This window comes from Lissotriton vulgaris, chromosome 3_1 (genome assembly GCF_964263255.1).
Source record: "Lissotriton vulgaris chromosome 3_1, aLisVul1.2, whole genome shotgun sequence".
Taxonomy (NCBI): domain Eukaryota; kingdom Metazoa; phylum Chordata; class Amphibia; order Caudata; family Salamandridae; genus Lissotriton; species Lissotriton vulgaris.
In genome coordinates, this window is record NC_141689.1 from 1,227,795,658 (window position 1) to 1,227,823,025 (window position 27,368).

The window sequence follows — 27,368 nt, forward strand, 5'->3', positions numbered from 1 at the left end:
ATATTTAAGTGCATGAAAAAAAGCACATACTTCAAAAGATCACATAATATACAACCATGAAAGCCCAATGTCAGGAATGAATTACATACAATTGAAATATAGTTACCTGCCAATTATGCATTAAAGGTATCCATCTAAGGGTGAGAACATGAAGCTATCTGATCTCAGAACAATTGGGTGGGATGATCCTTGCCTTCGTGTCCTTAATAGTATTGAAACTTTCCAATACGATAGCTAGTAAATTTTTCATTCTATGTCAGGACCACCCAGTAGAGTTTGCGAATGGCAATAAGCAGCTGTCTCTCCTCTGGCAGGTGGATTTCCTCTGTTATGTTCTCATATTCCTTTAAACATCTCACTAAACACAATTTTTGTACATCCTGAGAAGAAGGGTATGCACACTCTTAGAATTACGTTCCCTTCAAATGTGAAAGGTAACCCCCTCTGGGATAAATATTCTACCTATTACATCCGTAGCCCTGGCGTCGTAAACGCGTCCACAGGAAACCAGGCATTGAAGCATTAGCAACTTCCCAGATAATTCCTTCCTTTCTCTCTGCCATGAGAGAAAAATATTCACTATTGGCATGCCATAGGTAAGAGTGTCTTGGTACAGTGGGAAAGAAACACAGATACCTAACCAGTGGGTGATCCCTACTGGATAACCCTCTATGGGAGCGTGTTCCACCGAAATAGCTGACCGGCATATGTTCACCCATCTGTATGCCCTTGCCCTCAGAAGCCATACAAGCCAGAGAATTCAAGCCATGGACAATGTCTGTTCCATTGGGATCATGATCCCTTTCCAGGCACCAGCCCATCCATCTTGACCAGGTCGACTTGCACCCCTTAATAGTCCCTTCAAGCCTGTCCCGAAATAATTGGGGCTTTCCATTGTTCTGTGTAATCCGCCAAGCCATACGTAGTAATGTGTCTTCCAAGGTCAATCTGTCCGGGCTCCCCGACATATTGTGAAGGAGATGCCGAAGGAGGGAGAGATGGATTGAAGAATCCCCAAAAAGCTCTTTCAGAACTGGATACAAACTTGAGATCTCCATGCTGGAATTACCACCACCTCATCTGCCTGTTGCCTCTTTTCTTAGGTGGAAAGAGGTGTTATAGTGAGAAGAGTCGGAACGTGTACCATGTCTCCCTGCTCAAATCCTGTAGGAATGCGTCTGTTGTTGCCACTTGTGGGTCTGGTCTCCAACTGAAGTATCTCTCTAGTTGGCGATCCAGGCATGACACAAACAGATCCATTATGAACGGACCCTACTTGTCCGAGGAGATCAACCTTAACACTTTTAGATCCAGCAGCTTGAATCCTTTAGCTGCCATGATTGCCAGTCTGCCACTTGTTTGGATTTACCCAAAAGATATTCCGCCAAGACCGCAATGTGGTTCTTTAGGCAGTATTCTCAGAAATACCTGGCCAAGTCGGAGAGGATGTGTTACTCCCCCCCAGACAGTTGATATAACGACTGCTGTAATTTTGTCAAACATCAGAAGGACCAAGCACTGGACCCTCTCCTTGGTCCAACACCGCAGAGGATCCCACCAGCAGTTCCCAACGGTTTGTATGCCGGCTTTGCTCTTGGGTAAACTACTGTCACCTGTGGAGAACTCCCCTCATCTGGGTCCCAGAAGCTTCTATTGTCACCTGATTCTACGACCAGATCTGGTAGCAAGCTGAATAGTGCTCCATGTAGGGGGGGGGGGGCACAAGCATATCTCCCCTTCACCTCCTCTGAAATAGGAACCATTTCTGAATACCTGAGGCCCCTCTGAAGGTGGCAGGCCTTTAGACATTGCAGGGTTCTGTAATGAAGTGGGCCCAGGAGAATCGCATATATGGACGTCAAAAGAAGGCCCACCAGATGAGCGATCTGACATAGAGACGTATTTGTTTTGTATAGTTACATGCGTCATTTGTGTTTGGTCATCCTCTGAGACAGGAGACTCAAACTCACCTGGAAGGAATCTGTCATGAAACTCAGGAACGTGCTTCAACATGTTGGAGACAGGAGAAATTTCCTTTTGTTTATCACAAATCCCAATCCTTATAGGAGGTTTAAGTTCATCTAAAATCGCTTGGACAATTTCCTTAGGCACTGTTCTATGAAGGATATCATCCAGGTACATGATCAAGCGTATGCCCTGAGATCTGAGAAGCTTCATCACCGGAATCAGAACCTTGTTGAAGCACAAGGAGCCAACAACAGTTTGAAAGGAAGTGTTGTGAACTCGAATGTCTGAAGGCTGCGTTGGAATCATGGGAATCTGCGGTGGGGCAGATACACTGGGATCGTAAGATATGCGTCTTTTAGATCGAGACAGACTAGCCAGCCTTTGAGCCTCAGAATATCTCACAAAAGATGGATCCCTACATCTTGAAGTGGTGGAAGACCAGCGACTCATTGAACTCTGAAAGATTTATGACAGGGTGCTGTCCCAGTCCCTCTTTTCCACCAGAAACACATACACATTGGGATGTATCACTGTTAAATGCCCCTTTGGTCAACAGATCTGCTATCTCTCCTTCGACCAGACAGGCGTTTTAGACTGACATTGTGATGGGGGGACTGGAAGGTTGTACCTGGAAGCAGTAGATCTTGATGTGAAACCATTGTACTATCTGTAGGACCCATGTGTCTAAGGTTATCATCCACCATCCTAGAAAAAAGTCTGGCAACTTCACCCCTACCCTTAACTAGGAAGAAAGGCGAACACTCACCATTACTTGTTCCATAGTTGTTGCTGCCTCTGATACCGGTTCTGGATCGCCTTTGTTATGGGACTCCTCTGGAGGCTAAGAATCTTCGAACCTGCTTTGATCCTGCTACTATCCAATCCGTGATCCTTGATCTCTGGCAAGAGCTTGGTAGTGGAAGCGGCTGGCCGATGGCCCTCTGCCTCGACCAGCCCCTGAGAAAAAATTTGGGGTGAATATTATCTTCATGGAAGCATGTCTCTTGTCCAAAGAGGTGAAGGTTGCCACAAACATGCTGAGCTCCATAATAAAAGGATACAAGAGGAGCCCTCTTTGAGCAATGGGACCAGACTCAGAGGTGGCAAGATCACTCAACTTCAGATCGACCTTAATCAGAAGGGACCTGCACCTCTTAGTAGAGATTGCATAACTTGTGTTCCCCCCAAAAATATAGGCACATTGTACCCAACCTAAGAGCATCTCTGGAGAAATTAGGGACCCTGATTCCTTGGCCTCCTCTGCAATATGTAGGATTTTCGTTGGGGAGCCAAATACATTTAGTAATTTATCTTTGGCATGAGTGCCAAGACTGGTCAATCCATTTTTTGCGATCCTGCATATACTTAGCTAGGAATGTGGACATCATGGTATCAATATCATGTGTAAGAGCCAGTTTACCTTAAATAGACTTATGGGGTCATTCCATCCCGAGGAGGTTCTGGAGGTGTTTGCCCAAAGGTTTTCTTAGCCTTCCGGCCACAAAAGAGGTGATCTTTTCACAGAGAATATACTTGGGTTCCAGCACATCAGTGAAGGCATTAGTGGAGGCTGCAGTTTGTAGGTTCTCCGCTGTCAGAGTAAGGGGCCAGGGTTTATCATGAACGAAATCGCCACCCAAATCCCCTTGTGAATGGTCACGATCAAAAGGATCACCTAGGCGTGAGTCAGGATTTCAGGGCACATAGTTCCCGCCATTAGGGCCTCTGTGTGAGGTGTAGGGATAGGATCCTCTTGCCTGGAGAGAGTATTGAAACAGTAAGGCACTCTTCATTCTGCCAAAGGCGTTGAGATTGACTATTGGGGTATATCTCCTCCCCCCCCACTTTAGGGAGGGCAGAGCCCAGGAGTCCAGGTAGTTCTGCCCTCAATGGGAGGGGTTCAAAGCACTTTTACGTAATTTCGAATAGTTTATTCTCATGGGTGGCTATTGCAGAAATCATTAGCCAAAGGAATGTAGGAGATATATACCTCTTCAGTAAAAGTATCAATTGACCTATGGATATTTGCATGAAAAAGGCTTATTTCAGACTTGGAGGGAGCCCAGTGATTACTAGATTGCCCCCCAGGGGGCATAGTTAATAGGGTCTATAGCCTTGAACACCAGCAGCCCTATATGTATTTGGAATGTCAGGTCAAATAGCCAGGGTCAGTGTCTGTACTGTGTGACAAGGCCCAAATATTTGTGTGCGATTACAGGCCCCAAAGCGGCATTCAGACTCTAGGCATCCAGCCTGTTAAATGCCAGGCTCTGTGAGAGCTAACCTCCATGGTCCGTGCGTAAGAGCTTTCCAACAAGAAACCCTGAGCCACAATATCCAGCAACTGCAGGAATTCCAAGTGTGACTCTGAGAACGCTTACAAAGCACAGTGCGCCCTCTAGCAGTCGGTGGATTTGCCCGCATTGCCTGAAAAGAAAAGGAATGTGTATAAGAACATGCGACCATGTGAGGAGTGCAATGAAGTGTTTACACATCACTACCCAATGCTGGAAAGAAAAAAGGGTTACTCACAAGCCCCTCAGCATATGCAATGTTGTGAAAGTAAACCACAACTACCCCAGCAAGAGAAAGCCCTCTGGAGTACTTAACTTGGGCTGCTGGAGCAGCAAAGAAAGAGGAGGCACAGCAATAGACAAGGGACTATGAGGGACATTCCTCTGTTGTGATTGTTCATGAGCTTTTCATATTCTCTTCCTGAATGTTCATGGGAAGGAGAGTTTTTGTGTTTCTACTGTGGTTGCTGGATAATAAAGTTTGAAGCATAATCCTCGCCACTATGCTGACATAGAATTTACTGAGTCTTCAGGGCTGATATTTTTTTTGTAGGTATTGTAAAATAGGTATTATCGTGGTCTTTTTAGTGTAAGGGACCTTGCCTTCAGCAAGGTGATGATAATTTGAGAGATCATGGGGGTCATGGTGGTACCTAATGTTTTAGGGATTGGGGCTGGCTAAATGTCAAGAAGTGAGCCTGAGTGTGTATTGATTGTAAAAATGTTATGGTACACTTCCTCAGTGATAGTAGTGAAAGAGCAGAGTGCAATTTCATTACCTGTGGGCTTAGAGAAATCTTGCATATTATAAAGGTTAGCTGGTAAATCTTTATTAAGATTATCTCTTAATTTCCTTATTTTGTGTAGAAGTAATGGGAGAGAGAGTCTAGTAATTCTTGACATGGTAATGTCACTTTTGGTCATTTCAGGGTTGGTGAAGTAATTATATTTAAAGCTCTATCTGTGATAAGTTAGTTTATCTTGTAAACGGTAGGATTTTCTCAACATTCTCTGCCATTTTTTTAATGATTTATATTCCTCTGTAAGGGTCTCTTGGTACCTTGGTTTGGAGAGGTATTTTTTTTATTAGTTTGGTCTTCAGTTAGTCTCAATTTATTGTTATATCTTTAAATGTTTTATCAAAATTCACAGGTGTTACTGCTTTCCGGTTGCAACTAGTGACTTCTGTCTGCTGTACATCTGATATACATTTATAAGCATTAGAATAGGCCAAGTGTAGAACAAAACAACTTGAGTTACAACTTTGTGAGTAAAAGATCAAAGCTGTAGCCGGCTTTATCGGTAGGGATATTTACTAGTTAAGTTCATCCTAATGAGGTGACAGAACTCCGATTCATTTGTCAGAGGAATTACTTATAGATTCAGGCCGAATGTTAAAGTCACCTAAAACTAGGAAATCTGAGAACAGAGATTGGGAGCACAGTAATGAGTCTTTAAGCCATTGAAAATATTACACCCCTATTTGGGGATTAGTAGTAACTTAAGATGCACCCCAAATTGTTGTGGAACTTTAAGTCAATAGCCAGAGGTAGTGTTCAGTACCATGGAATTGGGCACATTGGTAACAATTGATTTTTTTGTTTTTTTTGTGAACCTTTATTCGTCTTGCAATCAAATACAGGTACAGGCCTACAACCGTCTCGGCCAGCCGCGAAACAAGGTAAAATTGTAGCAATCAATACGAAGAATCAGAGCAGTTCAAAAGCCGGAACGATATGCATACAGGAGACAACACCTGGGCATACGGTCAGGTCCGAAATCAGGATTACAGAGGTTCATTTTAATATAGGGAACTGAAGAAGTGCCGTACAATCACACGTGGTCCTACAACACAGCACGCAAATTAGGATATCCACAATAAATATAGATACCGACGAAGTAGTGAGGTTACGGCACACAAATCAGGAGAGACATTAGCACAAATCCGATGTAGAGCAATCCCCAACCCCACCCCTCAAAGCAGTACACGTTACAAGAACCACGAATGAAGACGACACTATAGAAAAAGACGAAGACTAAAGGGCCATGGAAACAAAAAACGGACAAACCCCACCCCCCTACTCCCACCCCGCACACCCGCGGAAGGCCAAGGCCCACCCCCCCAGCCGCGTGCCTGTCGCCCTAATGGAACCCGAAATTTAGAAAGAGAAAGAGAAAAGACAAAGAGCATAGATGGAGGAGGGCTCTCAAAGTCGCCACCCGGCCCCGCCCATCACCCCTGCACGTGGAGGAAATCCAAAAGCAAAATGGAGCATCGCGGAGAGCGTCAAGTACCAAGCACATCAAAAATACAACCCCAGTACAAACACACCCAGAGCACTGTTAGTTAACGTGAGGGCCACCGAAACCTAAAATGCATCACCCCTGGCCTCGTCTAGCCACGGAACCACCCAATGTTTCCTTGTCAATCAAGTTACAGTACTTTTTGGAGGATCTGAAAGATCCAAGCGAAACAATCTCGAGTAATACCAAAAAAGGGTTAAGCAGCTCGAGTCCATCCAGTCGTGTGCAGCTGAAGTCCAAGGGCGGCAATATCATGCCCGCGAGTGGCACGAAGTCCAAGCACAGTAGTACCATCCATGAAAGGAGAATATCACTGTCCGGCGAATGCCGCGGTGTTGTTGAGGCGGCCCGAAAAGAAGAACAGCAGCGCGTCCCTAGGCTCAGGATAGGCATGTGTCCCAAAGAGGCACTCACGTGTGCATCCGCACTGTCCAGGGAGGACGAAGCAACCAGGTCTCTCGGCAGTTCCCAAAGTCCAGGCGGGTCCAGAGTCCTCCCCAAGGAAGTAGAAACAGGCACAGAGGCACTCCATTGAAATCGGACTACGTCCGCACTGGGCGGTGAAACAGCAATGGCGGCCATTTTTCGATCCAGGTCCCAGACATTGCAAATCAGGGACTCGCGCAGATCCGTTAGGGCGGCCAGGACATCTTTGGGTGTGGGCTCCATTGTGCGCCGCCAGCATCCCACGTCCATGCCTACGGCAGCCACCCGATCGGGACATGGTCCGTGATGAGGGGTGTCAGCCGCCATCTTCGTCAGTTCGGCCCCGTCCCTCTGCACCTCACTGTGGGGACCGGCCCCAGCACAGGGCGCCGCTAAATGCACGCCCGGAACACAAAGTTATGAGGCGGGTTCCCCAGGGAGAGTCACCAAAAGGCTAAACAAAGGACTCTACCACTCCCTGGGGGCTGCCCGCCTGTCTCGGGGGCGATCCTTGGTTACGTCCGGGCACGGAGTCCGAAGAGGGGGGCTAGGAGCCACGCACCCCCCTCGATTCCAGTAGGCCTCACAGGCCCCCAAGGCTCTTCGACAAGGGACCTGGTTGATGCTGCCTTCAGCGGCACTCCAAGACAACGGCACCCTCCGACCGACTCCACACCACCATAGGCGGCCGCTGTGGTTGCAATCGCCGCCGGCCGCCCGTTGCAATCGACACCCCGGCTTCGTCACTGCACGGGCCGCTGAGCAATGGGTGGGGAATTCTCCGGTTTCACAACCACGCAGGAATCTCAGGAGCAGGTGGTAAGTGATTATACCTTTGTAGTTCGGAACGAACAACAGGATGGGCATGCAGGGAGAGAGGGCTCACGGAGCCGAGCGGCTATGCGGCCATTTCGGTTGCTGGCTTGGCTCCTCCCCCCAACAATTGATTTTTAATGACATATGATAAGTTAAACCTTCTCTGCCACAGCATTAATTGATGTAGTCGCATCTGACATGTTTATATTTAGTGGGCACTATGGGCCTGATTTAGAGTTTAGTGGGTAGGGTACTTCATAGCAAAGGCAACAGAGAACCCTGTCTGCCAAACCCTTGGTCTGCATTACCTATTTTGAGTAAGGTGACCTGTTAGCTCTCCATCAATGGTGCCCCATTAGGCTCAGTTTACGGAAAACTATCTCTGGCCGCCTGACAGAGTGCTGGCTGTTGGAGTAAGGGCTTCAGACCACCCACCTGCCCTTTTTAGTGCTGATGTGCTGGTGTCCTTTTTAGGTTTTGACTGGCCATGCGCTTTGCGCATGTGCCAAAAAACCTCTTGAGTTGTGTGTGTGGGTTTGGGTCGGCCCTAGTCATTCATTGGCTGGCTCCATAAATGGAGCCTAGCCATTGGACGAGGGGCCTGTCCGTCAATGCCGGACCAGACACGGGGGCGTTCCCGAGATTCTTTGGCTTTTGCCGACGTCACGCGACGTCAGCCGAAAGCCGGGAACGCCCCCGAATCTGGTCCGGCATTGCCGGCACCAGTGACTATCCTGTTCCTGATTGGTGAAGCTGCGACGTCACTGCTGGTCCGCGAGGGAGCCCACTCCTCGGGAAACTTCGCCGCCCGCCTGCCTGAGCTAGAGACGGGCCGCCGCGCTGCCCGCGGCGACCCGGAAGTGACCGGCCGGCCGGCCAATCCTAGCGCGGCCGGCCGGAAGTGCCCGCCCCCCCGCAGCCCGGGGGAAACCTATCGTAACTCTGTTCCTTTAGTAGCCAGACTTGCCCGTGTTTAGTTCCTGATACCGCCATTTGCAAAGTAATTAAACTAGTTATTACTACTAATTTTTCAACGTTCTCCACCAGTCCTGCCTCCCATTACAGCCTTCTGCCTCAAGGCCTCGAGAGTGGTCATTTGTTTTTCGGCGAAAGGGCTCGTGCTGACGAGAAGAGCACGTGGCTTCCTTGAAGCATATTGCATGTTTCACTATTGCTTCATTCAAGACATTCCAAACCCAGTTCTGACACAGTCCGTTGTCTTTGATTTTTGCCTGGTGAACAAGAAGGTTTCTGACAGGAAACGGCAGATGTGCAAGGTACACTGAACACTTACAACACAGATGCGTACATCAGGGGGCGAGTCGTGCTGCCGGGGTCGAGGGGCACAGAGGAGTCGACTCAAACAGTACCCGACCTCGAGCGGAAGATAACTCGGGAAAGCCGGCTGACCACAACAGGCTCCGAGTGCTGCGAGGGTGAAGCCGACGAGAAGGGGGTTGAGTGCTAGGCAGAGGCAGTGCTGCATGCACCGGGGGCTTGGCTTGTAGGGCAACATCAACCTACGCCCCCAGATGAAGGGACCGGTGAATTGCAGGGGGTTGCCCCTCCACTCCCCCTCCTCATAAATGATGTTGGGTTTGAACTAACAACTTTATTCGTACCAATCCAATGCAACATTAAGAATTCAGGTGATTAAAAAAACTCTCATTGTTATCCCGTTGCCATTATGCAGTGCAAAAGTCAGCAACACAGGCCAGGCATTCGTTCGGGCCTCTAAGCCCGTATGTGCATCCACCTGTGTTAGTGAGGGTTGGATGTATTCCAGGTATCCATCCACTAGCTCCAGACTATTAGTCAGATTTGTCATACATTTATTTATTTATCTCATTCTTCCATTGTGTACCGAAAGTAATCCTTTTCATTGTTTTGCGCTGCAGCAGGCTTTTCTTTTATTGCTTCGGCCAGTACTCAAGTGCTGCTGGTGTCAAGCCTGTGGCACTGCCTGTGCTTGTTTACGTTCTGTGAGTTTTCCAATTATTTCATGTCTCAGAAAGTGCCCTTATTTTCTCTGTAAATGTTGTGTGCAAATCTCTCTAGCCTATGCAGATAGCAGGTCTGACTTCCAAGTGCGGAAGCTGGTTTGATATTGTTTATTACCCCGATTAGTCCTCTTCCCTCCCTCCTTCCCTGGTTGCACAATTTAGCCACCAGCTTGGTAACAACACAGGAGCCGGCGAGGGGAGAAGAGTTTTTTTTTTAACTATAAAAAACAGTAAAAATAAAAGAAATACGTGCATGCTACGCCTGTTGGAGCGGGACATAGGCACATTATCTTTATTGCATATTATGTCCATGCTTTTAGCTCCTCCGCTTTTCTTTTTCTTCCTGACCCATCGATCTGTACTCCAGCGTTTCCCTCTTCTTTTCCCCTTTACTCCTTCCGCTGCTGTACCATTGTTCCATGCCTTCCCCTCTTTCCCCCGCCCCACTTCCTTCTTCTGCATTCACCACCCCTTGTTCTGTTGCCCTCCCTTCCTTCATTATCTCTCTACTCTATCCTCCCATCACCCCCACTTCTGGTCCCACTCACTCCTCTCACGCCCTCATACTCTTCTGCATCTCCCACCTTCTCCCTTACCTCCCTACTCTACCCACCTGCAGCTCTCGCTTCTACTGTCACCCACTTACCCTCCCACCTCTTATTCACTGCAGCTTCCAATGTCCTGATCCCCAGTCGCTCCTTTCTCTCTCGCACTCCACCCCTTCCTGCCCCTCTTTAGGCCTTTGCAGATGTATTCCCCCCCCCCCTTAGCTCCTCCTGCATTCCTTTTCCCTCATCCCCTCTGTTCACCCGTTCTCTACTCTCTCCTTTCGTGCCTCCCTGTTCTGTCACTCACGTTCCCTCCCTCTGCTGCTACCACACTTTCTCCTCTCCAAACACTTTACTCAGACTCTCACTGCCCGCAACACTCCGGGTGTTCTGCCCTCCTCTTTTGTTCCCTCTCTCCGCAATCTTGTTTTTAATGATCAGTTCTGTGGTTCGCTCTGTTTCTGACCGCCGGGTCCGTGTTAACTGTGCCATCCCCTTTTATGTTCGGTGTAAAGTGCTCCCATGCCGCGAGATCAGAGCTGCGAGTGGGAGGTTGCCTGACAGGTGGCAGAGAGGGGACAGACCAAATGTAGTGCTCTAGGGCAGAGTCGGGTAGTTAAACCTGTACTTAGTGCCCAGGGTCATGATTGACCAGGAACACCTGTTGAGTGCCTAGACAAGGTCCCAGGAAGATTCATCTACACTAGCGTTCTCCAAAGTCGGTCCTGGAGGCCCAGATCAATGGCAGATTTTTTTCATATCCCCATTCAGAAAAAATGTAGTTATCTTAAAAATCTGGCATGGATCCGGCCCTCCAGGACCGACTTTGTTAGAACCCTGATCTACATCATTCAGTAACCGTAAATCAGGTATGATGTTTACGATTGACTGTGACATACATTATTAACATACGCAGTTGTTTATAATTATATCATTAACACAAGTTTAGATAATCAATACTATTTGTACTATGCCTGGCTAGAATCCACGTTTGTTTGAATGATTAATGCTGGTTTTCTTACACAGTAATAATAAGCTTAGGTCCCATATTGTCCCTACGATGTGTACAATTCTCACGCTAGTTTCTCGTTACCTATTCTTTCCCAAGCACAACCTTGGAAATGTGAGAAAGTCTGATCACACTTTGTACTCTGGCCTGGATATGTGAGACAGTGAACTCATTCCTTTCCTCCCACTACCACCATCTATAAAAGCTGTGGGTTTTAGCAGATCGGAAGCCAGGGAGCACAGTGGCAGATCAGTGAGTGTCCTGTCCATGAACTGGAAAACAATTACTAACACTTGAGCTTTGTTCTCTACAGCTAGGTTGAGAAAATGTGTGAGGGTTTGAACTCCACACTGTGAGTTAGTATGCAGAGGCTCGGTGAGACCCATGTCTGCTTTCTTAGCATTTTGGACCCAAAGGCTGTCTACACCAGCAAGAGACCCTCTAATTAAATTAATGCATATAGGTTTGAACTGTTTACTTCACTTTGCTACTCCAGGTCTTCGTCTCATAATATTAGCAACACAACAGCAACACAACAGAGGAATTCTATGACGGTGACTATCGGAGGACTGGGAGTGGCAGATAGAGTAATCTATTGTTACTTCATTCCTCCTGAACCCATCATGCACCACTATCTTGCCTCTCAACAATCAAGAAATTGGATCACATGACGTTAGAAAAGAAAAACTCTGTAGGGTTGCTTGTGAAATATGCACACACCCACTCGTGAGAAGTCTCCTGTTTCATATGAACACCCGCTTACTCACTGTGAATCCTTCTGCTAGTTTGATATCTTCCTGATCACCTTTCTGATTTATGACCTTTACATCCTACTGGTGACTAATCTCTATGCAGCAAGCCATTCCAGCAACTAGCCTCGAGTGTGGGAAGGGTATGTTTTTTGGTTTTCTTAGTTTATTTCCTGGCTCGTAAAATTAGATTTTGAAGACTAGCAATCCATATTGTTAGTAATGTCTTGAAAGGGTGTACTCTTCTGTTCAGAAAAGCAGAATGTTTTGACCCACGTAGGATTTCAGGACTGCCACAACGTTGAGCTGGGGGGTGATATCCTTATCGTTCAAGCTGCAAATCCTGTAAGTATCAACAAACTTCTTTGAGTGCGCAACCGGAACTCACTGAAAAGTGGTGAAAAATGGGGATGAGGGCCGTAGACAATCGAAGGACGCAAGGGAGTCGGCAGTTCAAGAAATGGCTACTATACACTGTTTGTATTGCATTGCATTGAATACCAATTCAATGCTGCGAACACTCAATTACTTGTATTTATTAGTGGTGCATTTACTTCCTGAGCTATCATCCCATATTCTGATGAGATGAATAATACAATCAAAACAGTGACTTGGAAGGATGGCCCTTCAAGTCTGAGGAACATATTTAGTTTGAGAAGTTGCTATCCCTGCTATGACGAGAATTTAACAAAACGATTTGTCAACATACTGGGTTCATTCATGGTCCTAATTGGCTTAGACAATTAGCTTATTTTAAAAGGCTGACAAAAATCAAGAATAATGAACAGCAATATTGCCTCTCATGACAGATGTTTTGTGCTCGTAAAAGCAGGTATTAATCCGATTTTTAAAAAAGGTATCGCAAATGCTAGTGTCATGTTGAGCCATGTATTGAGGGGCTTCCGTTCCGTGAAGGAAGTTAGTTTGAATATTTAGCCTTCCTCTTTGCTCAACATGATAAAAAGTAGATATCTGAACCTCCTGTAAATGTGCAACAATCTTGTGCATTTGAAGAAGTGAATAAAATCAATTTGAGGCAGTCCTTGAAAATTCCATTGAAAGTAGGCAGTTAGAGGCTTTTCACATCAAGAGCAGTTTCAGGCATGCTTTAAGAGGGACCATTCAACAAGTGTCTGGCCTTGCAGTACTCGATTGAAGAGTACCATGGGAACAGCAAAAAGACTGTATACGCGTCTGGGATTTCTCCACAGGCTTTTATCAGATGTAAATATCAAGGCTATGGAGGAAATTGCCTATATGGGGGCTCTCAAGTTACTTTCTGCAGATTTTGTAGCTACTCCTGACGAAAATGTTTAGTTTGGTGTACATTAGTGAAGCAGGATGGCTTGCTGGCCAAATTAACTGGCATAATGACCTGCAACTGCTGTTGTCTGTCCACTGTTCCTTTTAAACACACTATGGCCCACATGCATCAATCTCGGCTTTTGCGATTTCTAAATTGCGATAAAAAGCGATTCGCAATTTAGAAATCGCAAAAGCCTATGCATGATTATTTTTTAAATATTTATGCAATTCGGTAGAAATCGCTATTTCTACCGAATCGCGTAAAAAATGCGATTTTGAAATTGCGAATTCGCAATTCCCATTCATTCCTATGGGCCAAAAGGCCCATAGGAATGAATAGGAATTGCGAATTTGCAATTTCAAAATCGCAAATCCTGATTGCATTTCAAGGGTGGTGAGGGGGGTTCAAATGAACCCCCCCTGCACCCCTGAAATGTATTTTTCGCATCATGTTGCACACACACATGTCCTAAGGACATGTGTGTCCGTAACATGAATGCTTTTAAAATGCGTTTTCTGTGTTAATTACACTTTTTGCAAATTTACCGAGTAGTTCAACTACGCGGTAAATTTATCCCTCTAATTGCGAATTCGCAATTTCAAAAGTATTCATGCATTGCTTTTAAGAAATCGCAAAATTGCGATTTCTTAAAAGCAATCGCATTTTTGGAAATCGCAAAAATGTTGCGATTTCTAAAAATGCTTGATGCGTTCCAAAAAGCATTTTTGGAATCGCAAACGGCCGATTTTAAGGAAACGCACCGTTTGCGACTCCAAAAATGCTTGATGCATGTGGGCCAAAATGTGATGGAAGGAATGTTTGCAATAAGTCTAACCACTAGCTGTCACTTGGGTAGCTTTCCAACCCATCGCTCTTTTGCTCATCATGCCACCTCTGTTTGGACCCAGCCATATGAAATCCAGTCTTGACTGCTCTAAGAGGATTAATCCACACCGAACTGCCAGATCAGGGCCTCCCTGAACTGGAACACAAACAGCCAAATACCAATTTCGTCTTGATTGGGGCTCTTCAGTTTGTGTAGCTTGGTACCAGTGGCACATTAAGCAAGGGACCCACGTCTGGGCATACACTTGTCACTTAAGGCGGTACATCAGACCCACAAAAGGTGATGGGAGGAATGCTTGCAATAAGTCTTATCTAGGACTGTGCCTAGCAGTTCAAGCTGGACTGTTCATATGGGAGCAGGGTCAAGACTGACTTGCATATGGCCTGGTCCAACCTGTGGGACATGGAGGCCAAAGGAACGATGGGTTGGAATTCTACTGTGAGCGATTGCCAGTGGTTGGACTTACTGCAATTATTCCTCCCATAACGTTTTGTGTTTTCACTGTTCCATTTACTCTTAATATAGTAGCTTTCCATAAAACGAATTATAAAACGTGGGCAGTTTCCCAAAATGAAACCTCTTAAGAAGCAAAGGCTCGGAAAAACTTGCAAAGCTTCGTTTCAAACGCCAGTCAGGGTGCAGAAGACATTTGTTATCTGTCTGACGACTAATGCAAGGCAACTTATTTAGAAATGAGTTTAAATAAGACCAAAATTGTCATTTCTAGGCGTGGATTTAGCAACACATTTCCTAATTGCTTTCGGTGTAAGGGCAAGATTGAGGTTTTATCCGAATATAGCTGCATGGGCCTCCTTTTTGATTACAAATGGAATTGGTCGAATGCCATTTCAAGGATAAGTGAGGGCTCCACAAACATTTCTTTTTGCTTAAATTGTCTTTGCCCTGACAGGGTGTAGCAAGGGCCACTGCAAACTAACTAGGAGTGCTAAGGCCCGCAGGGCGAACGAAGGCGTGGGCCACTTCGAGGGTAAGAGGGGGCGCGGGAGATCGGAGAGCTGGAGAGGGGGCCTGGCTGGGGAGGTGTGTGACGGGGAGAGGGCAGGGGAAGGGGTGTGTTGTGGAGACGCGCAGATGGGGTGGTGTGTGGAGCAGGGTTCAGAGGAGGAAAGAGGGTCTGAAGTGGGGAAGATGTTCTGTGGGATCCCCACGGGAGATCAGGACTGGGAAAGGGGCGGGTGATATTTGCACCAGGGCCCAGGGGGCGAAAACGATCAGTAGTTGGTAGGGTTTGCAGGGGGAATGTGTGGGATACTCTTGGAGACGAGTCCTGACAGGGCACGAGTCGGGGGGTACACATGGGTGGACGGCGAGAGAGAGAGAGGTCTCGCACTATAATGGTTACTTTGAACAAATTGTGTGTTTTCAGTGCTTGTTTATTCCATTCCCTTACTCTGCTTGAGTGACGAACTCTCCTTAATGGTATCTCCCTCTCAAACTCCATATTACCCTTGACGACCCTTCCAAGTGAAGTGAAGTGTCCTCCACTTCTGGGGTGTATGGCTTGCCTTAAATTGGTACCTATACATTCAGGTTCTTCTTCATCACTTCTGGTATTTTGAAACTCCCATGACTGGTCCTTGGCCGTTGTACGTTTATTTGCAAAGATCTCACCGCCCTAATCGAATCGAAAGGCAGTTGCCACGTGGTAGAACACACTGCCAGATCAGCAGTCCACACAATTTATGAAATTACCATTGGACAAAGCTTTGGGAAATTGATTCTAGTCGGATACTTGCTTTAGGAACCTGAACTGATGCCCCTTGAAACTTTGTCTTTTAATCTTGATAGCATGCCACAACCCTTCTGAGATTTTACCAGCAAAGGACCTTATTTTGATGCCCATAATTTGAGATGCATTTTTTGCACATGTCTCATAATAATTTGTCTCTGTGTGCCCCTGTTGCCTGCTTGTGCCTCCGTGTGCCCCTGTTGCCTGCTTGTGCCTCCGTTTTCGTGCTCCTGTTGCCTGCTTGTGCCTCCGTTTTCGTGCCCCCGTTGCCTGCTTGTGCCTCCGTTTTCGTGCCCCTGTTGCCTGCTTGTGCCTCTGTGTGCCCCTGTTGCCTGCTTGTGCCTCTGTGTGCCCCTGTTGCCTGTTTGTGCCTCTGTGTGCCCCTGTTGCCTGCTTGTGCCTCTGTGTGCCCCTGTTGCCTGCTTGTGCCTCTGTGTGCCCCTGTTGCCTGCTTGTGCCTCTGTGTGCCCCTGTTGCCTGCTTGTGCCTCTGTGTGCCCCTGTTGCCTGCTTGTGCCTCTGTGTGCCCCTGTTGCCTGCTTGTGCCTCCGTGTCCCCCTGTTGCCTGCTTGTGCTGTGTGGGTGTGTGTGGAGGGCTCTGTGTGGCTGTGTGTGTAGGAAGCTTTGTGTGGCTGTGTGTTTGGGGGGCTCTGTGTAGCTGTGTGTGTGGGGGGCTCTGTGTGTGTGGGGGGCTCTAAGTGGCTGTGTGTGAGGGGCTCTGTGTGGGGGTGTGTGTGGGGGGGCTCTGTGTGTGTTTGTGTGTCATTTGCGATAGATAAAGCTAGTGGCATTGTAAATGACAATGCCATTTATTTATGTTAAAAAAAACATAAATAAAAATAATGTCAAGAGCAATGCCAATAGCTCTAACTTTAACAAAGGCAAAACCATTGCATTGTAAATGCTTGTTTCTGTTTGCCACTGCAGTGAAAAACATGGGGGTTGTTAGAACTGGGGGTCTGTAGTTGGCAGCAGTAGGTACCTTCGACCAAATAGGGACCCTTGCTTCTAGTCAGGGTAAGGGGGTACACTTCTAAAATAATCCCTGCTCACCCCCTTGGTAGCTTGGCACGAGCAGACAGGCTTATCTCTGAGGCAGTGTGTAAAGCATTTGTGAACACATACAATAATATAGTGAAAGCACTACAAATGGATACCACACTAGTTTAGAAAAATAAGAAATCTTTACTAGACTTAACACGAAACCAAACGACAAAAATCCACACTAATGTAATCAAAAATAGACTTTAAAATTGTAGAAATAGCTTAGTTCAATATAGATGGTAAAAGCGATACAACTCTCAAAGTACCTTGGATGCGTAATGCAATACAAAAAAAGGGTCCCAGGGAAGGTGATGCGTTGGTTCCTTGCTTCAGGGGAGGTGGTGCGTTGGTTCCTTACTGCAGCGCAGTGGATGTGATGCGTTGGTTCCTTACTGGAGAAGAGGTGATGCGTTGGTTTCTTACTGTGATCTGGTGCGATGCGACAAGATGGGGATTCGATGAGATGCGACGACGATCCGATGCGATGCGACAAAATGGCGTCTTGCGATGCGACAACGTTGGATGTGATGCGTGCTCACCCGATGGCCCTGCAGCGAGCTTAGTAACTTCTGAGCCGTGACAGGCCCTGCAACACGCTTCTTCGGTGATGTGACGGCGACCTCTGCGGCGGTGACACGCTTCTCCGGTGATGCAACACGCTTCGTCGATGAAACGAAGGTGAACAGCTGCAGCGGTGGCATGCTTCTTCGGCGACGCAATGGTAACTGCTGCGGCAGCGAAACGCTTCTCCTCGTTTCGCCACGCTTCCTGCTCCCAGAGACTCACAGTCTTCTCAGAGGGCCCAAACAACAGTAGGCACCTCTCTGCAGGCAGAATTCCACAGCATGTGAATTCAGGGGAGCTGGTGGTGAAGTCTTGTATCCCTGAGACTTCAGGCAGGAGGCAAGCACAGTTCAAGCCCTTGGAGAGTCTTCTTCAAGATTGCAAAAGTACACACAAAGTTCCTTTTCTCCTTTCCTTGGCAGATAAAGTAACCACTGCAGGCCAAACCCAACAGCACAGGGGCAGTCTCCATCTTCAGCTTCCTTGGTTCTTCTCCCTGGCAAAGGGTTGTCTTGATTCCCAGAAGTGATCTAAAGTTCTGGGGTCTGAGCCCCGCCTTTTATACACCAAAATCCTTTTTCTCTGAAGGCAGAACGTGTCTGTACCTAGTCCAAACCAGTTCTGTGCAGTTCTGGAGCACTTTGTTTACAGGACTCCTTCTTTCATTTGTCAGTGTGGGCCAGGGTACTCAGACACACCACAGGAAGTGGAGCCAGCATTATGGAAGGCAGGCACAGCCCTATTCAGGCCCAGGTGCGATTCCTCCCACCACTCCTCATGCAGATAGGTCTATTCAGCTTTGTGCTGACTCACCCTGCCTCCTGGAGCCACACCAGCCCCTGTCACTCACAAACCAGACATGGAATACACAACCTAGCAGAGGCAGGCTTGGATGGTTAGGCAAGAAAATACCTACTTTCTAAAAGTGGTATTTTCAAACACAGAATGTTAAAACCAACTTCACAAAAATATGTATTTCATCATTCTGAGTTTAGGCATACTAAACTCAAATTTCTACCCCGTTCCCTGAGTCAGTTAGGATTATAAGATGTTATAATCAAACTGTCCATTCTGGCCTATGGGAACAGGTAGCCTTGCAATAGTGAAAAACTAAATTGGCTGTAATTCACTATCAAGACATGCCACACACATCAGGGCATGTCCTACCTTTTACATACAATGCACCCTGCCCTTGGGCCAACTTTAGGGATGACTTAAATGTAGAAAAGGGAAGGTTTAGTGACTGGCAAGTGGGTGCACTTGCCAAGTCGACATGGCAGCCAAAAGCTGCACACAGGTTCTGCAATGGCAGGCCTGAGTCACATTTCACATGCTGCTTCTGTGGGTGGCACAACCAGTGCTGCAAGCCCACCAGCAGCCTTTGATTTACAGGCCCTGGGCACACATGGTGCACTGTACTAGGGTCTGATAAGTAAATCAAATAGACCAATCATGGAGTCACTAATCCATTACATCAATTTACAGTAGGGAGCACTTGCACTTTGGCACTGAATAGCAGTGGCAACGTGCCCAAAGCATCTGGACCAGCAAACAAATAGCAAACCTACAGGAGGCAACAGCAAAACCCCCTCCAATGGTGCCAGGTCTTACAGGGGGGATGTACATAAAAATAAAAATAATGACTCACACAAGAAGGGAAAAGCTCATTTAGTGTGCTGGCCATCAGTTATTTGTTTTAAAAAAACAACCACTCGCTTTGAAGTTTATTTTTGAAAAATAAAAGGTTTGGTGGATGTCATAATCAACAGTGCCTGTACACCAAACATTTGGTGCCTTCAAAGGAACCACTGAAATGGTGGATCCTCTGAAGGTACAGAGATCACTATTAGGCAGATGGTAACTCAGATATTGGTCCTTGTCCGTCTGAGTGGCATATGTAAAGTCCTCCACCACCATGATTTACAGAGTAAAGACCTCCATTCTTTAAATCAAGCCCTAAGTCTTCTAAAATTGGATTACAAACAGGTGTGAGCCGTGTTTCTTTACAAAAGGATATCAAGTTGCTCTGGGAGATCAAGAATGTGTTAAAGCATGGAATTCAATGCTGAACGGGCATCACATACTCCAGCTTTTAACTTGTTTTTAGACTTAATGAGTGAATTAGCTGAAGTTTAGACACAAGATTATCATCACTATGCGGTTCATGTTTTAATTTATTTGTTGGTACTCTGGCAAAATTATGGACATCGTGAGGCCCAGCACTTGATTTATTTATAGGGTAGGAATTGCATGTAGTTATGCTTTTTAATGTAAGTTTATGTGATAAACAGGAATAGTAGATACAGTCTCTGCTAAGACTTTGCTCGTTATCATTATCCAGATGAAAATGGAGGAAAAATACTTTAGAATAAAGTTGTATTTGTTGTCCTTACCAGTATCTCGGTTCCAGTGGTTGCTGGTGAGGCATGCGTTCTTTGGAGTGATTGAGGCATAGTGGCAGGCCACAAGTCGCGTTCGAGCACATATAGGCTTGACTCTGGCGTGCCCTGGCTCAGGCGCTCCATTTTTTTCAGGACTGTAGTGACAGCAGACACATCAATGTCCGCGTGCTCACACTGCCCACTTCTCATTAGTGGAGAAGTTATGGCATGGCGTCATGCCAGGTAAGGATTGGAAAGAAAGGGAAATTGTTTAAAGATAGTCATTTTCTCTCTGGATTTCCCTTCTCTTTTTAAAAACTCATGAGCAGTAACATTGTGGTGTGACCAGGGATTTAAGTCGAAGCTTTTTCAATATTTTATACAAACCATAGTTGCTACTTATTTATCTTATGCAACTAACAGCCATTGACAAAGCCGATAGTCGTGACTTGTTGTAGGTATGATGTTTGTTACTTGTTGACTCATATATCTGGATGCAAGTTGGGCGGCACACTATGCTAAGCACAGATTTTTACGTTACATGTTTTTAAGCCACGCTCTTAATTACACTGGCCACGCCCCTTTGAGAGATCCCCGAGTTTTTTCATCCCACTTACAGCCCTGGTGCCTCGGAAGAAGCAGACAAGGACACCTGGGTCTGCCCAAAACCATGCGGAAGTCAGCAATAAAGATTCAAATAAAGAAGACAGCAAATAACAACGAAACACAAATAAATATAACAGTAAATGAGGTCAGTCAATCTTAAACAGGATACAGGAGCTGAAACTATACAGTAGCAAAATAATGTAATTGACATAAAAATGGGATCTGCGAAGGCCAGACCCCCTGGCTGGAGGGCCGAGGCAACAAGAAATGAAACAGGCCTTATGTAAAAATGGATCGCCAGGTCAAAAGCTGGAGATTGAGCTCTACATCTCAACTTCTGTGAGGTGTTACGACTTTGTTATCAGTATAAAACTGCTGTTTGTTGCACTAGCAGTTGAGGTTATTGTAATTAAAGCTTACATCTGCAGAATTAACATGCAGGAACTCTGCGTGTCTGGTAGTTCTGCCGCGTGAGCTTTTAAGACTCATCTAACTAGAGGGTTAGCTCTGCTACTGATGGTCTGAGATTGTGAGTCTTGCATAATTTTAGTTTTCTGCTACTTACCCTTTCCGTGTGGAAAGCGAAGTGTGGAGTATGTATTCCTATTTCTTTGTGTGCATTTGTCTTGCATAAGTCCACATCCATTTTCAGTTTTAGAGCCTATTATTACAGAGCAGCTAGTGCCAGCATCGAGCTTTAAAGGCACATACGCTACCCTTCCACAGCAACACCCTACAAGGTAATGTGGGCGATTTGTACTTTTCCATTTCATTAGCTGCTTCCTTTAGAAATGAAAGCAACCCTTTCTGAGCGAGCCTTGTAAATCCTTGTTCATGGTGTAGTCAAATGTGAACACGTTTTGAGGCAAAAAATATATATTTTCAGACAAATAAGATATAATGCAGGCCTAATATAATGTCCTTTCAGACAAATAAGGTACTTTCATAAATAAAACAGAGCTTGGGTTTCAAAACAGAGTGGTCTTCAGAAAATGTCAAGCTGATGTTTGGTATAAAACCTAAATTATTTACAAGAAAATAAGCTGTTTTAAGGATAAGAGGTGCTACCTCAGAAAACTGTAAGCTCACTTTTGGGGACAAAATATGTATATTTGCAGACAGATGAAATAATTTTGTGAAAATAAATTTATTTTGAGATAGGTGCAAGCAAATGTGAAGAAAAACAGAACTGATTTTCAAAAAATGAAAATATTGTTGATGAGGCAAAATTAGTGAAAGTGAACTGACTGGTTTGGGAACAATTTGAACTTATTTATTAATAAAGAAAGCTGTTTTTGTGAACAAATTATATTTTTAGATAATGACAAACTGGTATTTTGAGTTATGCATGAATATTGTGATCTGGCATATCTGTAGGGCCTCAACAATCTGAATGTTGCAGCTCTACAACTTGAGTTTTTAGGAAAAGTCTAACCTGGGTGTCGAAGACCTAACATTGTGAGATCTGTGTAACATTACATTTCCCACCAATCGTCCCCGTCCAAGCACCTTCTCCCTCATAATTAATGTGTGACTGAAAATCTAGTTGAAAGAGATAGGAAGGGGAAATGACAGAACGTGTCAAATTGCCTTACCTGATTAGTTGAATTAGCTGTAAAATCTATGGCTTTGTGAGCAGTGTTTTACATAAAATAGTGACGTTAAATACAGTTTGTGCCATGTTTCAACATACGCGTTCTTTCAAGGTTCACTAGTAACTATTAGAGTAGCTAAAACAAGTTTATATTTAGGTCAAATGATTGATACCAGGGAGACTGTACACGTTGTCGACTTCTAGAGCTTGGTCATAAAATGTATTTTGAATTAATTTACACTCCAGGATTCGTGCATGACAATTATTAAAATTCAAGCATAATTATGTTATTCCACTATAAGTAAAGAACTCTACACAAGCATTGGCAAAACCAATTGTCAAAGGGAAAGCGTGACTCACATTTTCATCCTCTTCAGAGGCTGCAGTGATCCACAGGGCATTTACCCAAACAAGGCAATGTCTCACGAGGGATGACAGAAAGCCTCCTTCTGTATGCAATATGGCGTGTTGTGAATTGTGTCTTTGTTTGTTGGTGTGTGTAGTGTTCAGAATAATATTTCTAAACAGCTAAAGCCGAGTGTTGTGAGATTAAAATGTCTCTTGGTTTGTCCAATCAGTAAACACAGCAAATTACCTATAGCAATTCCTGTGTAACTCTAGGAGACAGGCTGCAATTTATGTGGCAGAATCGAAAGCAGATACCGTTGTTCGTTATACGCCAACACTTCTAAAGAAGCATTGCACTACCCCCTCTGAGGAGGTGAGCATATGGATGTCTATATTGTAACACCAAGACATCACAAGCATTTGCCTACTAACGTCAGCACGCCTCAAATGGTAGAGAAACATGCTGCACACTCTTTTTCAACAATCAGTATTTTTTAAACATCTTGAGTGAAGTTTCAGATACATTGTTCATGCTAAAGACAAAATCATGTTCATGATGTCACATTTCACTATCACCGGCAATTAAAAGAAGAGTACTTTATTTTTACTTGCTTCCTTCCAGTCTCCCAAATTAAAACGATACTTGTTTCCTCACAGTAGCTTCTTTGCCTCTCTAAGTAATATCAATGTTTATCAGTTAAGTCCATAGAGCTGGGTGAACAGAAATGCGTAAATAGGCATACTACCAAAAGATTGCATCATTTATATTTATTCTCATTATATATTTGCAGGACCATTCTCATATAATTCAATTGTAGATTTAATTTATAATACTACCATAGTTAGACAGAGAACATTTGTATCATCCCCATAATTCTTACAAAGAAAGATATGGTGTAATGACTTAAAATGTAGAATTAATACCGAAATTCATTACCGACATCTAAAATACTCCAAATTGAAGTACAACTGAGTTGAACCTGGTAATTTGAGTATCCTTTCTCACAGTAAACCCCTATCTGGGGCACTCTGTTGCCTCTTCTGACCTTTTTCCGAATACATTTCACAAAAACTTTAATAAGACTGCATTCTTTAAAAGAGTTTCATAAAAAGTACTGCCATCGGAAAGGCAAGATTCTGCTTCTTTATGGCTCTCATATTTTCTATAATGCATACTTAAGCAGTTTTACAGTTCTTCCTACTTCCCGATATATTGCTGTTGGCATTGGCCAGTGAAAAGATATATTGCAATGGTTTTTGTACAGCAATTTACATTTCTGATGTTATATTTAGCGCTCATCTCCTCTTTACTGAACATTTTGGTCTGATGTAATCCAAAATCACAAATGCTGTATTGACCACATTTAAAGAAATCTTTCGAAGATTTGACATAAATTTATACCGGTTCAATGGGGGAAGTAAACCGACCACACAAGTCGGCTTAGCTTAGATTGAGTGCGCGATGCCAGTGGGCACAGCCACATAGTTGGTTGGCTTTAAAAAGTGTGCTGCCAAGCCTTTTAAACTCAGCTGTACTCCAGGATCTTTGCACTAATTTAATAAAATTCAGTGCTGCTAATGATAAGAAATTCCGCTCCAGGAAAGAAGCAATGTCTTTCATAAATTGATCCCATAAAACGTTTATTTTTCCATGTACTAAATATTTTCTGCAGACAAAGTGGCAATTTATATATATAGGTAGTTCTAGTTGGAACCTAGTTTCCATAGGAAAAGCATTTTTTGATTTGCTAATAACTTTGGCGTCGTTTGATGAATCTTTGTGAAATTCTCCCCCAAAAAAGTCTATCCAGGAGGCCTATCCTGAAAGTTTGGGGGTGATTCGTCAAGCGGGGGCTGAGAAAAAGGGGGGTCCCAAAACATGTTTTCCTCATGTTCATTTCCATAGGGAAATTTGAGACGGGCTACAGCCCGAACTGCTGAACGGAATTACCCTAAATTTGGCAAAAATGTAGTGCTTGGATTAGTAAACAACCTTTTTTTTTTAAATGGTGTAAATCCTTTCAGTAGTTGCTGAGAATTTAAAAAAATAAAAGTTTCGATATCCGGGCGGAGCCTAAAACCCGAGCATGAGCTTCACTGTGATGGGCTGCCACCACTCCAAACCAGGAAGTGTTGGCAGCCATCTTGTGACTCGGTTGAAGCGAGTCACCAGAAAACAGAGAAACAAAGATAAAAAACAAGAGAAGAGAGCTGGGTAGGAACAACCTGACCCTCTAGGCCTGCTCAGGGGGTCCCAGAAGGATGCCATCCGCGTGGGGTCACGGGCTCCCGTGTTTTATTTAATGAGGCCCCCGGGTGGGCTAGGTCCTGGGGGCATTTCTTAAAAAATAAAAACGGGGGCCTGCTGGGTCTGCGGGGGTCCGCTGGTGCCCCAGCAGTCCCTGGGCTTCACTCATGTTGGGAGGGGGACCGCGCGGCCCCCGTCCTGGAGCCCTTGTCGTTTGACAAATCTTAAGGACATTTTCCAAAAAGTTTCTCTTTTTTGATCAGCTCCTATCTTGAAAGTCTGGGGGTAATTTGTCAAGGGGGGGATTGAGAAAAAATGGGGGTCCCAAAACCTGTTTTATCAATGCAAATTCCATAAGAAACTTTAGACAAGGCCACAGGTCAAACTGCTGAACGGAATTATGCCAAATTTGGCAGGAAGAAAGGTCTTGGTCCAGAAAGTACGCTTTTGTTTAAATGGTGTAAATCCGTTCAATAGTTTTGGACAAAGATCACATTTTACATATATCGATATTTGAGAATTCTGACATCTGATTGGCTGAGGGGTTACCAGCATGAGCTTGCGGCTAATTTGCTAAGAACGATTGAAACTGTTGGCAGCCATTTTGTGACTCCGTTGAAAGGAGTAGGGGGAAAAAAAGAGAAAAATTGTATAAGACGGTATAGTAGGATCACCGTGGAGTTATGTTATGTTATGTTATGTTATAACAATTTATTATGCGCGCAGCGACTCCAGCGAAGGAGCATCCTGGCGCAGAGACACGGAGCAGACATAACACAACAAGGCGAAAAGCAACAAAAAAGTGCTAAACCAAGGGGGCTAAAATAGAAAAGTTTTTATGGCTCTACGAAACGACAGCAAGTCCTCTATCTGCCGGATTTCAACAGGGAGGGTGTTCCAGATTAATGCAGCTCTCACCCTGAAGGAACGGCCACCCATCCTGCTGAGCCTAAATCTGGGGACAACAGCAAGGGCCTGACCTTGCGATCGAAGGTTGCGGGTAGGGACATAGAAGGAGATAGAGTTGGCCAAGATCTCAGGGCCTATGCCTCTAAGGATTTTGAAGGTCAGACACAGGACCTTGAAGAGAATACGCTTCCTGACCGGGAGCCAGTGCAGGGAGCGGATGACATGAGACACCGGGGAGAACTTAGGAAGTCCAACAATAGCTCTCGCCGCGGCGTTCTGCACCCGCTGCAGACGAGTTAGCTCGGCCTGGTTAGCCCCCGCCAGCAAAGAGCTGGCGTAGTCCAGGCGTGAGATGATAGTTGCCTGGACCACAAGCTGTCTGGTCGGGGCGTCGAAAAACTTAAGCACCGGCCTAAGCCCTCTTAGGAGACCGAAGCAACAGGCTGCGATTTTTTTGGTGTGCCCTATGAAAGTGAGACCAGCATCTAGCCAGACCCCGAGATTCTTCACCTCCGACACTGGGGTCGGAGTGGGGCCAAGCTCCGAGGGCCACCACTGATCGCCCCAAAGCTCCACTCCCTTCCCGACAACCATCACCTCTGTTTTTGTGGCATTAAGCTGGAGACAGTTACCTGTCAACCAGCTGGCCACCGCCTTCAGGCCGGACTGAAACCTGGGGGCATCCTGTTCCGCATCCCCGCTGAGAGTAACCGCCAGCTGTGTGTCGTCGGCATATGAGACCATGGTTAGGCCCCACTGCCTAGCGACATCAGCCAGCGGTCTCACGTAGAGATTGAACAACGTGGGACTCAGCGAGGATCCCTGCGGAACCCCCATGGCCAGAGGCTGGAACCCGGACTTGAAGGGAGGGATGGCAACACAGAAGGAGCGGTTGTCTAGGAAGGAGCGGAACCATTGTAGCGCTAGGCCACCGATACCAATCTCCTCGAGCCGCCCAAGGAGGATGCTGTGCGACACAGTATCGAATGCGGCGCTGAGATCTAGCAAGATCAGCGCCGACGTCTGTCCAGCATCCAGCCTTGCACGGAGATGTTCCACCATCACCAGAAGGGCAGTCTCCGTGCTGTGGCCAGCACGGAATCCATTCTGTGTGGGATCGAGGGCATTGGACCGGGCTAAGTGTTCAGACAGGGCCAGATTGACATGGGCCTCTGTCAACTTAGCTGGCCAGGGCAGCAGCGAGATGGGACGGTAGCTTTCCGGCTTAGACGGGTCAAGAGATGGCTTTTTAATAATCGGAGACACCACCGCCTGCTTCCAGCTGGTGGGAACAACCCCAGTCTCTAGAGAGAGATTGACAAGAGAGCGTATAGCCACACGCCCCACAAAGGTCTGATCTCGGAAGAGCGCAGGCCTCACTGGATCGGATGGAGACCCAGATTTAACTTGCGTAGCAAGTTTGTCAAACCCTTCCAGGGTGAGAGGGGGAAGAGTGAGGAGAGCGGGCTGGTAGTGTGTCTCCTTAGGGCTACCCAACGCTATACCCGTACTCGGGAAAGTCCGATATATAGACTGGACTTTACCCAAGAAATAGGAAGCGAGGGACTCACAGTGTGTGACAGAGCTCTCAGCCGTAGAGATAGACCGCTTAGACATCAGATCTTTCACCGCCTTGAAGATGGCCTTCGACGGGT

The 27,368-nt window shown here is 45.8% G+C and overlaps 1 protein-coding gene across 1 annotated transcript in view; it reads left to right on the forward strand.

The window, feature by feature from the left end:
• The window catches only part of CFAP299 (cilia and flagella associated protein 299), a 2,008,232-nt gene that overhangs the window by 1,641,754 nt on the left and 339,110 nt on the right, over nt 1-27,368 (forward strand). The window lies entirely within an intron of this gene.